Source organism: Trichosurus vulpecula, chromosome 6 (genome assembly GCF_011100635.1).
Source record: "Trichosurus vulpecula isolate mTriVul1 chromosome 6, mTriVul1.pri, whole genome shotgun sequence".
Taxonomy (NCBI): domain Eukaryota; kingdom Metazoa; phylum Chordata; class Mammalia; order Diprotodontia; family Phalangeridae; genus Trichosurus; species Trichosurus vulpecula.
This window is the reverse complement of record NC_050578.1, coordinates 70,389,088-70,401,375: the sequence shown is the minus strand read 5'-3', so window position 1 is coordinate 70,401,375 and position 12,288 is coordinate 70,389,088. Positions and strand designations below refer to the sequence as shown.

The window sequence follows — 12,288 nt, the reverse complement described above, 5'->3', positions numbered from 1 at the left end:
GACATCTCTCAAATATGTCCCCTTCTGCCCTCTGACACTGTCACCACTTTGATGCAGGTCCTCATCACTTCATGCTTAGACTATTGCAATAGCCTGTTGGTGGGTTGGCCTGCCTCAAATTTTTCCCCACTCTATTCTGGCCTTCATTCATCCAACAAAGAGATTTTCCTAAGATGCAGGTCTGGCCATATCATTCCCGGCTCCTTCCTACCTCCGCCTCAGTAAATTCTGTATCTTAACTCTGGTTCCATCACCTTCAAGATCAAACACAAAGTCCTCTATTTGTCATTCAAAGCCCTTCATAACCTAGCCCCCTCCTGCCTTTCTAGTCTTCTACCTTACTCCCTTTCACTCTGATACAGTGACAGTGGCCTCCTGGCTGTTCCATAAACACAACACTACATATCTCAGTTGTAGGCATTTTCTCTGGCTGTCCTCCATGCCTAGAATGCTCTCCTTCCTCATCTCTATCTTCTGGCTTCCATGGCTTTCTTTAAGTCCCACCTAAATTCTCATCTTCTATAGGAGACCTTTCCCTGCTATCTTAATTGCTTCCCATTTAACCTGCATATAGCTTGTTTGTACATACTTGTTTGCTTGTTGTCTTCCCCACTAATTGTGAGCTTTTTAAGGGCAAGGGCTTTGTTTTTCCTCTTTTTTTTATTCCTAACACTTATCACAGTGCTTGGCACCTAGTAGGCACTTAATGTTTATGGACTGAATGACCAAGGTCAGCAGTGACTCAGAAATCATCCTAATGACCCAATCCATTGTAATTTAATCCTCCTCCTCTTCTCCTTTCTTGAATTCTGTAACACAACTCTGACTCTCTCCCATCTTCCTGATAGCATCTTAATTTCCTTTTCTTGCTTATCTCCTTGTCTCCAAAGTGTAGATATCCTTCCAAGTTCCTGTTCTTGTCTTTTTGTCAATACATTTATTTCCCTTGTAAATTTCATCTAATACCATGTTCATGAGCTAGATCTGATTCAAGCTGATCCTCCAGTAAGTTAGGTGTGATATTAGAATAAAATGAGACATTCATAAGTCATTAAACAGTTAACAAAAGATTTCCCTAGTCATAACAAGAAAGAATATGCACTGAGGTTGCCATGTTGCTTCATCTGAACATGGCTTCTAATCTTGTCCATATTCAAAATGGTCCATGGTCAAAAGCCTTAAGTACTCAGGAAACCAGGAAGCAATATCAGGAACTTAAGTCATTCATTTTATTCAATCAAGCCTTGAGGGAGAGTTTTAGTACCTCTCAAGCCTAACCTTTGTGGCATAAGACCTTAGGAAAAGCTAGCCTAGCCTACACAGTAGGACCCTAACAAATGGTGTTCTCATCACACTGTGGTTTCAATTATTACCTTTGTACAGCTTATGTTCATTATCTACTTAAGTCCTTCCAACCCCTCCTCTGATCTCTAGACCCATTTTTCATCTGTCTTCTTTAACCTAGATGTTTTCCACCACTTCAAATTCAGCATGTTCCAATCTGAGTATTCATCACTGACTTCTCACCGTCATATAACTCTCACACCGCACCAACACCAGCTGGTGAGTCGGCTGTGCCCCTAAATCTCTTGGAATACCGTGGAACCCTAGGATCTACATTAGTGCACCAGCAAAGTTAAACACAAAAGAACTACATAGTTTTCCTCTAGAGAGAGATTTAATATTTAGTAGGCTGTCAGAACATAAAGAGTGAAAACATTGCTCTCAAGTGATAGCTGTAATTCAGGTTGAAGCAGTGAAATCTTGCTGTAGATACTGATGCACTTAAATACAACTCAGTCATAAAAGGACATTGATAATGTCCACTTTAGAGCACCAGTTGATGTTCAAATTCTGCCTTCAGTGGGAATCCTGAAAACCCTGCAGAAAAACAAATATAAATTTGAGGAACCTTACCTAAAAAAAAGCTCATATTGCTTTAGGTGGAATACATGCTCTAACAATAAAACAGTTGACTCCCATTTGGTTTAAATTGTTCTCAGTTGATGGGATAGCTCTACTTCAAGCTAAGACAATGAAATTGTTCTAGGGAACAAAGTTATTTAAATCCAATAGATGTTTATAAGAACATTGATCCAGTATCCAGGGGACAGTTTCAGTTCTTGTCAGATAATTGACTATAATGGAAGTCCTGAAAACCGAACAAGAGAAACCCATTATTTCATAGAAAGACCTAGATATACAATTAGAAATTGAATACATTTATTGAGAAATGTGCATGGTCTAAAAATAAAAGTTTGCTCACATTTGGGTTCTATTGTTCTCAATTGATAGGGTTGCTTTGTTTCATGCTGAAGTGATGAAAGATTATTCCTAGAAAACAATGTTCATCACACTGTTACATAAGGGCATTGATCCAATAACAAATGGAGAGTGAATTTCATTTCAATCCTGATAACCCTGCAAATAAAACCCAATATGACATAGAGCAGAAGTTCTTAACCTTTGTGTCATAGACTCCTTTGGCAGTCTCGTGAATCCTATGGAGTCCCTTTTCAGAATAATTCTTTTAGATGCATAAAATAAAATATATAGGATTATGAAGGAAACCAGTTCTGTTGGAAAAAAAAAGATTTAGGGTCTTCCCCTTTAAGTTCACAGGTCCTCTGAAATCTATCCCTTGGATCCTTATTAAGGTCTGTAGATCTCAAGTTAAGAACCTGAAAATTCAACTTGAAAAACTCAATATACCTTAGAGGAACTTAGATATGTAACTATGAGTCTAGTAATTTAGTATGAAACATGTTCTGAAGACCAATTTGTTATAAAAATGTTGATTAAAGACTGAAAAGATAACCTTTAGAAAACTACTTATGTAACTGTAACATCAATATTATTAAAATGAACGCCACTTAATTGTGGACCTTTATAAGAATGAAATGAGCAGAACCAAAGGAACAATTTACACAATAGTAATACTAAGAGAAAATACCTCTGGAAGCTATGAGAACTGTGACCAAGACAATGACCATTCATGATCGCAGATAACTAATAATGAAGCATGCTATCCATTACATATCCATGACAGATTTAGGATACAGAATGAGACATATTTTGAATGTACCCATTAAAATAATTTGTTTTGTTTGACTATACTTATTTATTACAAGAAATTTGTTATATTTCCCCAATGGGGTGAGGAATGGGAATGAGAAAAGACAATAAATTTCTGTTAATTTTATAAAAATAGATTTACTTTGTTAGATGAGACCTCTCAAAGTGGTAGGCATCTTAAATGTTTGTAATGTAAAAACAAAACAACATATCAATAAAACTGTTTAAAAAAAAATGAAAGAGCCAAAATACTTAAACCTAATTGAGTTGTGCAGGTACATTGGATCCAAGTTTATATTAGATGGCCATCAATAATTGGAATACTGGAACATCTACAAGAAAAATGTAACATAACATTTGGGAATCTAGATATTTACCTTGAAATGTGGCATATTCCTTAAATGTAATCCATGATTTAATGACGAGTTTATTCTCATTTGTTCTGCATCGCTCATGATAAGAAGGCTTTATTTTAAGCACAGGTTATGAAGTCTTTTTCCTTAGAACCAAGACATAAACCCAGTCCAAGCACGTTGACAGAGTGTCCCCTAAGCCATTCCAGTTTATATTGGAATGAGACCTCTAAGCAGAATCCTGAAAACAATAGGAAAAAACCTGATATAAACCTTTCACTTCCTAAAATTGTCGCTAGAAATCTGGTATATTCCTTGAATAGAGAAACAGGACTGAAAGATAAGCTAGTTTATTCTTATGATGGGTGGACTTGACTCAGGCTGATACCCTGTCAGTCTAGGTTTGACACTGGAAAGAAATGAGACACTGTAGGTAACAACAAGGTTGTTAACAAAAGGAAGTTTACTTAGCTATACCATAGGAAGGACATTCAATAAGGATGTTGCAGCACTTGGCTTGGTACTGTATCTACCAAGTATTTCTATTCCACCCTCCCCTCCATATGGAGGTGTGTCTGTTGAGCAAGAAAGGGTGTGAGTACTCATGTGGTTTTTTAGAATTTGGGCATGTGAGCAGTAATCTAGTACACTCCTTTAAATAAAATACAAGGTCTATAGATCCTGTGTACTCCTATTTTATTTAGAAATGCTATCAATCGAGAAGACAGCTTTATCTAAATCTAAAACAATGAAGTCTTTCAACTAGGAAGAGTCAAATGCATCTTTGGACCAAACCAGTTGCAAGATGACATTTGCAGTTTGTTTTAGATTGCTGTATATAGAAGGAATCCTGAAAATTTAAGAAAAACTACCTTCAAGAACCAAGACTGGGGTGGGGAACATGTGGCCCTCTAAGTCCTCAAGTGTGGTTCTGACTGAATCCAAACTTCACACAATGAATCCCCTTAATAAAAAGATTTGTTCTGTAAAACTTGGATTCAGTCAAATGGTTATACCCAAGGACCTAAAAGGCCATATGTGGCCTCAAGGCTGCAGGTTCCCCACCCCTGACCAAGACAGTAACTAGCAATCTGACCCATTTCTTGAATATAAAACACGTTCTAGAGATGAATTCTTTTACTCTGATTTCATTGCTATCATTCTAAATACATAGCCTATCTCCATTTCAAGCTAAAGCAACAGAATCCTTAAAGGAGGAAACAAGATCATTAATTCCATTATAGTCATTTTGGGAAATTGATCCAATAGCCAGTTTATATTAGAGTGATGTACATGCAAGTAAAAGACAATATAATCTTTAGGAAACTAGGCTTCTAATTAGTCATCTGTTACCTTCCTTCAATAAAAATAATAAACTTAGCAGCAATAATAAATTAGTAAGATAGGCACACTGGTTCATTGTTGGTAGAGCTGTGAATAAATACAACCATTTTGGAAAGCAATTTGGAACATGCAAATAAAGTTACTAAAATGTCTGTACCCTTTTACCTAGAGATTCTGTTACGAGGCATTGTATTAGCAATTTTGATTTGAAGATCTTTCCCACCCATTAATAGGCCATGTAACCTGCTTACATCACAGGAAGCCTAAGTTACATGGTGGGAGGAGTTTCCTGACAGGAGAAGGAAGTTATGTCACAGGAAATGCTGAGAGAGAGAAGGATGTTATGGCTGCTACTGGCCACCCTCGTGATTGTTAGAGCTGAACAGGCTGACTTAGCTGTACTGTGAGTTTGTTTTGGGGAAGACCTCAGCAGGGAGTTGGAGAGGTTTTGGGATGGCGAGTTTTCAGGTTGTGATACTGTATGTGGAAGGTTTTACTGCTGGGGAAATAGCTTATGGGATCTGGTTCTCTGGTGTGTGAATGAATGGTTTACTTCTGCCTTCTGTATGGAGAGTCTTGTATACTTTGCGATACAGAACTACATAGGTATGTTGACAATTATCATCTACATCATTATTATTGCCTTACTTATATTCCAAAGAGGCCAATAATAAGAATATTAATCTACCAAAATATTTTTAACAGGATTCTTTTGTGATAGCGAAGAATTGGAAATAAAGCAGATGCCCATTGATTGTGGAATGGTTAAACAAATTGTGGAACGTGAATATAATGGGACATTATAGTCCATCTATATGTACCATAAGAAATGGTGAAAGTGAGGAATACAGAGAAGAATGAGAAGATCTATGTGGACTTGTGCTGAGCAAAGCAGAGCCAAGAGAGACGACATACACAATGACTGCAGTATAAATGCGAAGAATAATCACATACCAAAACCAAAGTGAATGTTGGAAAGTCATAAACAAGAAGCAGGGCTTGAAAGAAGAGACATGAGAAAGCACTTCCACTCCCCGCACCCCCTTGAAGAGGGGCCAGGTCCACAAGTGTTGAACCTTGTACATATTTTCAGACTTTTTCCATGTATTGATCACTTATGCTGGGTTTTTTTCTCCCTACATCTAAAAATACTCTTTGTTAAATGAGATGGCTATCTGGTTGAAGACTGCAGGACAGATACCAAAGGGAACTGATAATGTGAAGAACAAAAGACATCAATAAAACCTTATTTTAAAAAAGGTTTATATCAGGACTGCAAGGATTGTTAAACATTAGGAAAATAATCACCGTTATTAATCATATTAAAAACAAAACATCCCAAACCACATGATTCTCTGAATAAATGCAAAAAGAAGCCTTTGACAAGGTACAGACTCATTTTGCAAAAAAAAAAAAAAAAACAATAAAAACCTACAAAATATAGGCAAAGGGCAGGCTACCCATTGTTATTTAATGTATTTCTGGAAATGATAGAAATACCAATAAGACTTTTAAAAATCACAAGTATCAAAAACTAAAAGTAAGCATCATATGCCATGGGTATATACTTGAATTTTTCCTAACAAATCCAGAAGTAAAGCAAGGATTTACAGTGGACAGCTAGGTGGCACAGTAATAAGCATGCCAGGCCTGGAGTCAGAAAGGCTTGAGTTCAAATCTGGCCTTAGTCACTAGCTGTGTGACCTTGGGCAAGTCACTTAACCTGGTATGCCTCAGTTTCCTCATCTGTAAAATGAGCTGGGGAAGGAAATGGCAAATCACTTCAGTATCTTTGCCAAGAAAACCCCTAATGGGACCACAAAAAGTTGGACAAGACTAAAATAACTGAATAAAAACAAGAAAAAAAAGCAAGGATACCCACTCTTACATTTCTGGATATGGTAGGACTAGCAATAAGACAAGAGAAGGAAATTAAAGGCATAAAGTTAAGTAAAGAGATTAAACTATCCCCATTTGCTGTTGGATTACTTAAAAAATCCTAGAGAATCAGCAGTGATGTTCATTGAGACAAGCTCAGCAAAATTGCAGGCTGCAGAATAAACTCTCCAAAGTCAACAGCATTTTGACAAATAGCAAAATTTAAGAGGCAAGTGTGAAAAGGAAAATCTCATTCAAAATCACTACAAGATGCAGAAAGTATGTGGGGATTGATCTACCAAAGCACATAAAATATGCATATAGACTCGACTACAAAGTGCTCCTTAAAAAAATAAAGAAGAATTTAAATCAGAAAAGCTAATCATTGCTCCTTCTGGGCCCTGCCAGTAGCATAAAAATTACAAACAGCAGAGTCACATGACCCCAGCAACACTCTGGTGTGCTTCCAGAGCCAGATTAAAATGTGATTGGGTAATATTTAACAAAGTAAATAAAAACACAATAGAACATAGATAATGTTAATGTGTGGTTTTCTAAGTCAATATGCAGCCCACCGAGATCATTATGTATGATTTAGTGACCCTATTTCTGTTTGGCACCACTGTTTTACAGAACTCAATAAAATAATAAATCTCCATTTTACAGATGAAGAAACTGAGGTAAATGAAGGTTATATGACTTGTCCAGGATCACACAGCTAGTGAGTGCATGAGGCAGAATTTAAATTCAGGTCTTTCTGGCTCCAAGCCTGGAGCTTTATCCACTGGGTAACTTAGCTGCTCATGTCTATCAACTCATATATGCCACATTGGCTCACTAGCACTAAGAAGAGTTCCCACTATCCCCAAGGAAAGAAGCAATTTTATTTACCAGATTATACTTTGTAACTCCAGTGATCTTGGCTAAGTCTGTTTCTTCATCTCTCAGCTTCTCAGTTTCTTCACCTCTGAAATGATAAGAGTTTGACACCTCTGAGGCTCCATCCAGTTCTAAATCATATGATCTTGTGATCTAGGAATCAATAATGTTCACTTTCCATGTGTTGTAATAACCTTCAAAAAGCTGACCATAGACGTATCTGACTGGGGAGGCTTCACACCTGCAATGGGAAGGGGGAAAGGCAGTGTATACCAAGAACATGGCCTTGGAAGAAACTGCCAGTTGTTCTACTGAACTAAGGAGTTTTCTGTCTGAAGGTTACTCTTGGTCCTGCTTCTCCTTATCTTGTTCTCTAGGCATTTCCACTGAAAATTAGATTTGTTGGATTCTGAAATGGGTCATTGAAATAGTAGTTTGCTTTCATTTCTTTAAGAAGCCATAACCACACACAGTTTGACTGGAGCTTAGCCCAGTGACAGAGAGAAAGATTAAATTACTTATTTGGGGAATAAAGAAGTGGTCTTACAGTCAGAAAAACCTGTGTTTATGGCTTGCCTTTGATAAAGAGTAGCTGTGTGAACCTGGACAAATCACTTACATTCTCTGTCTCAGGTAACTAAGTAATAAAAGAAGTATTGATGGAGGGAGCTCCCTACAGAGATAAAATTGTAATCTTGGACCAAAAATAAAAGTGGGGAGGGGGAGGTTTTGAATTCACTGCTAAAAATAACTAGCATTTATATAGGACCCTACTTTGTGCAATCTACTTTATAAATATAATCTCATTTGATCTTTACAATAATCCTAGAAGGTAGGTATTAATTATGCCCTGAAAGCCCAATGTACTGATTCTAAATGTCTGTGTTTCTTGCAAAGTGGTCTATCCCTGAAGACATACAAGTTTAAAAAAAAATTACTTTTGGTGACTTTTGTGACTGTTTTCATTGCACATAAATTTCTGAGCTGGTCAGGCTTTTAAAGGGAATAATTATCATATTTTTGAAATTTCCAATTATTTGAACTAAACTAGAAAGTACCAAGTTACTTATTTTATCTCTTCAGGCATAGAAGCTTTTTAAATTTAATGTCTGGGTATCTAAGGTTGAATAAATAAGATCATCTAGACCAGGTGTCCTTAGCCTTTTTTTGTGTCATGGATGCCATTGACAATCTAGTGAAGGTTGTGAGTCCCTTCTCTAAATAATGTTTTGTGGCCAAACATTCATAATTAATGGAAATGCTAAATTCCAGTCAAGAGTTAGTAAAAATTTTAAAAAGTATTTTTTCCATCCACATTCATAGACCCTCTGAAATATATAAGAGGTTTCCTATGGACTCTTCCTTAAAAAGCCCTGGTCTGGTTAGAGTGGTGAGGGAATTGAAGTGTGGGTGTCACTGCTTGGAAAGGAATTGAGGGATTAGGTTGAGTTGGGAATGATGGTGTGTAGGGATGTTCAGGAACACGTCAGGAACAGGCTAGTAGGGAGGGGCAGGGTTCTGCGCAGGTGGGAAAGGATACTGCCAAGCTGTTCAGAGGGGCAATTTAATAGTTAACAATCCAGAGGCCAAGGTCAGCTGATAGTGTAGTATCACTGGGTTCTAGGGATAGCTGACAAGTAAGCTATTTCGCTGAGGAAGGGATCCTCCTGAGCCCCAGTCACGCATTGAGAGTTTGTGGGGAAAGCTGCCAGTTGCCAAATGAAATCTGAAACCTGGGACTGTTTGAGGACTGGCCCTGCTCAGTTGTTCCAGTGTCTCATACTGTATATTTACTCATTCACACACAATCACTCTTTTTAACTTCTTGGACAATTCTTTGCATAACTGCTAGGATTTCTCAGCTACATGCGCTGGACTGCTGAGTGTCTGGGTTGAAGCTGCTGAGACTTTGTTGTGGATGATTTGAGTTTTCTGGGCTGAAACCAGGAAAGGAAAGAAGAGAAGAAGGGAAAGTGAAGGAACTGAGGGTGAGGGGGACCCAACACAATTGTTCACTGCCGTGACAGCTGTTTTGGATTTCTTTTGGGAAATTGCTGGTATGCAGTGACCAAGTTCATGGGATGAAGACTTCCTCCTGTTGGAGGAATTAAAAGGGCTTCATTTCTTTCCACTTGACCTGGCAGTTTCCTTCTGTAGCAACGCGGCACTTGGAAGCAGGGTATGTAGACTGAGAATTGTGTCTGTGTGGAGAGGACAGGGAGGAAAAAGTCTATGGATAAGGCAGACATTCCCCTGGATCACAATCCATGATCATGCAGGGGAAGGGGAGGACCAACAGGAAGTCCCTTCTGCTATACTCTTTAAAAATCATTTCCAAACTTTGAAACCATGTTCCTTTTCAATTTTATAGGGATAAAAATAGCACAAGTAGCTGGTATGTATTACTGGTTTTAGAAAATAGAGGCATATTAATCAAAGTGATTCTCTCTATTCCAGTTTCACTAATGTCTAGGGTAATATTTTCCAAGATAATGGACACACGGGGTGGAATTTATAGTAAGGATTTTAATTGTAATCCCAAAAGAATTAAGATATCTTTGGTGTATTTCAAAGCCACCCAAGAGATTTTGTGTAAAGGATTTTTTAAATGACTTTTCTGGATAGTAGCAAATATTTTTTCCACAACTCTAATGGGATTGACGTGTTTCTAAGCATAGAATCTAAATGTCTCTAAGTTTTCAGGATCTCTGAAAAAGTAATTTTTCAAGTCTCTAAATAGAGAAATAGATATTATTATTATCGTGGATTCTTTAAACATACTGTGTTTTCATATTCAATCGGAAGTCAAGAATCTGACTTGTCTTTTGAAATATGTTTTTTCCTTTCATTTTTTCACAGATGCCTTTTGTTTTTACATCACATTCAGTTCTAAATATATTCCTCCCCCTCTGCTAACCCAATAAGCCATCCCTTGTAACATAGTTTTAAAAATGAAAGATCAAAAAAATGAACAAATACATTGACTATGTTAAACAGTATATATAGTATATTCTACCCCCATAGTTCATCATCTTCAAAGAAGGGAAGGAAGTGCATTTTTCTCAACTATTCCTGGTCTCAAGCTTGGTTGCTGTAATTACATAGCAGTCAGTTTCATGTTGTTTTTCCATTTACTTTGTTGTAGTCTTTATGTATATTGTTCTTCTGGTTCTGCTCACTTCCCTCTTCATCATATGTAAAGTTTTCTATATTTCTCTGAAGTCTTCATAGTTGTTTTTTTTCTTAAAATATAGTTCTATAGCATTACATTTTTTTTACCACAATTTCTTCACTTACTTCCTTATCCATAGACACCTACTTGGTTTCCCATTATTTGCTACCACAAAAGTACTACTATTACAGTTTTTACCTATATGAGATTTTGTTTTGCCTCTTTGGCGTATATACTTAGCAATGAAATCTCTGTGTTAAAAGGTAGGGGAATTTTAATTACTTTTTTTAAGCATAATTCCAAATTGCTTTCCAGAATGAATGAGTTATTGCTTCAGGATGGCTCCATCAACAATGGATTAATTTGCCTGTCTTCCCATGGCACCTCCAACATTGACCATTTCTATATTTTGTTCTTTTCCATTTATCTGGGGTGAGGTAAAACCTTAGAGTTATTTGATTGGAATCTCTTTTTTTATTAGTGATTTAGAATAGTCATTCATGCTTAATAGCAATTTCTGATTCTTTTGAGAACTGCTCACATCTTTTTGAGCACTTTATTAGAGAATAGTTCTTATATATTTATGTTAATTCCATATTTATCTGAGACATTAGACCCAATAAGGTCTGTTGGTGCTCATATGGAAAAATGCTTTATTTGAATTGAGATATGATTGCTTTTTCAGTTGTAATCTTAGTTTCAGTTTTTTTTATTTGTAAAGAGTTGTCACCTTATCTAAGTTTAAAAGGGAAAATCATATTAAAACTTTGAAATTTAAGGGTAAAAAACTCTAAAGTAGAAGTAAATGTGGTTATAAATTCCTAATTGGAATCTTAAAGTTTGTGACAGAGGAGAAGACAAGAAGTGTTCTGTTCGTCCTCCAGTAGTTTGGGAGAGCAGATTTCAAAGCCTTTAGGGAAAGGGTAGAGTTCTATGGACTAGAAATTTTATAGGGGAAGTCAAATCAGAAGTTATGGGAACGCTCTGTAAATGAAATATCAATGACACTCAGAAAAGTATTTCAGATTAGGAAGAAAAGGGAGAAGATAGATGTGGGTACAAAATTAACTCACCAAAGAAGTCAGATTTTTAACAGTAAGGATGAACACAAAAATGTGGCAGAGTCCTATAAGGCATGGTAAAGCTAATGCTGATGAGGAAAATAAGAATACCTTTAAAAGTGTTGCTTTTTAAGCTACAGTGGGGAAAGTATGAGGCTCAAAGAAGATAGAGAACCGCTGCTTGTGGTGGATTGACAAGGGTATCAGAGATCAGACAGTGGTTCTTCTTTGGTTTCTGTTTTCTCTGCCAACGACGATGATCTTTGGACTGGAAAAAGATGAAACAAAATGACTAAGAGAGTTTACATTAAAGACAAAAAGGAAAGAGGAAGGCATCCTTGGTGCTTTCCATGAGCTCTAGACATCTGGCCTCAATTACTACATCTTTGGGAGTAAAAGGAACTGATAGGTTGTAATAACTAAACTATTCCGTTATTTTTGCAAGATCATAGAGAGTGGGAATGTTATTATGGCAGGATTGGAGATGGGCACATGATGCCTTGATTATCCTTTTTTTAAATTCAGC

The 12,288-nt window shown here is 36.8% G+C and overlaps 1 protein-coding gene across 1 annotated transcript in view; it reads left to right on the top strand.

Moving 5' to 3' along the window:
• The first annotated feature begins 9,238 nt into the window (after positions 1–9,238).
• ARHGAP24 (Rho GTPase activating protein 24) overlaps positions 9,239–12,288 on the top strand; it is a 109,994-nt gene continuing 106,944 nt past the window's right edge. The window contains exon 1 of the mRNA XM_036762421.1: positions 9,239–9,708. The gene's annotated coding sequence lies outside the window, so the exon portion shown is untranslated. The remainder of the gene's footprint in view (positions 9,709–12,288) is intronic.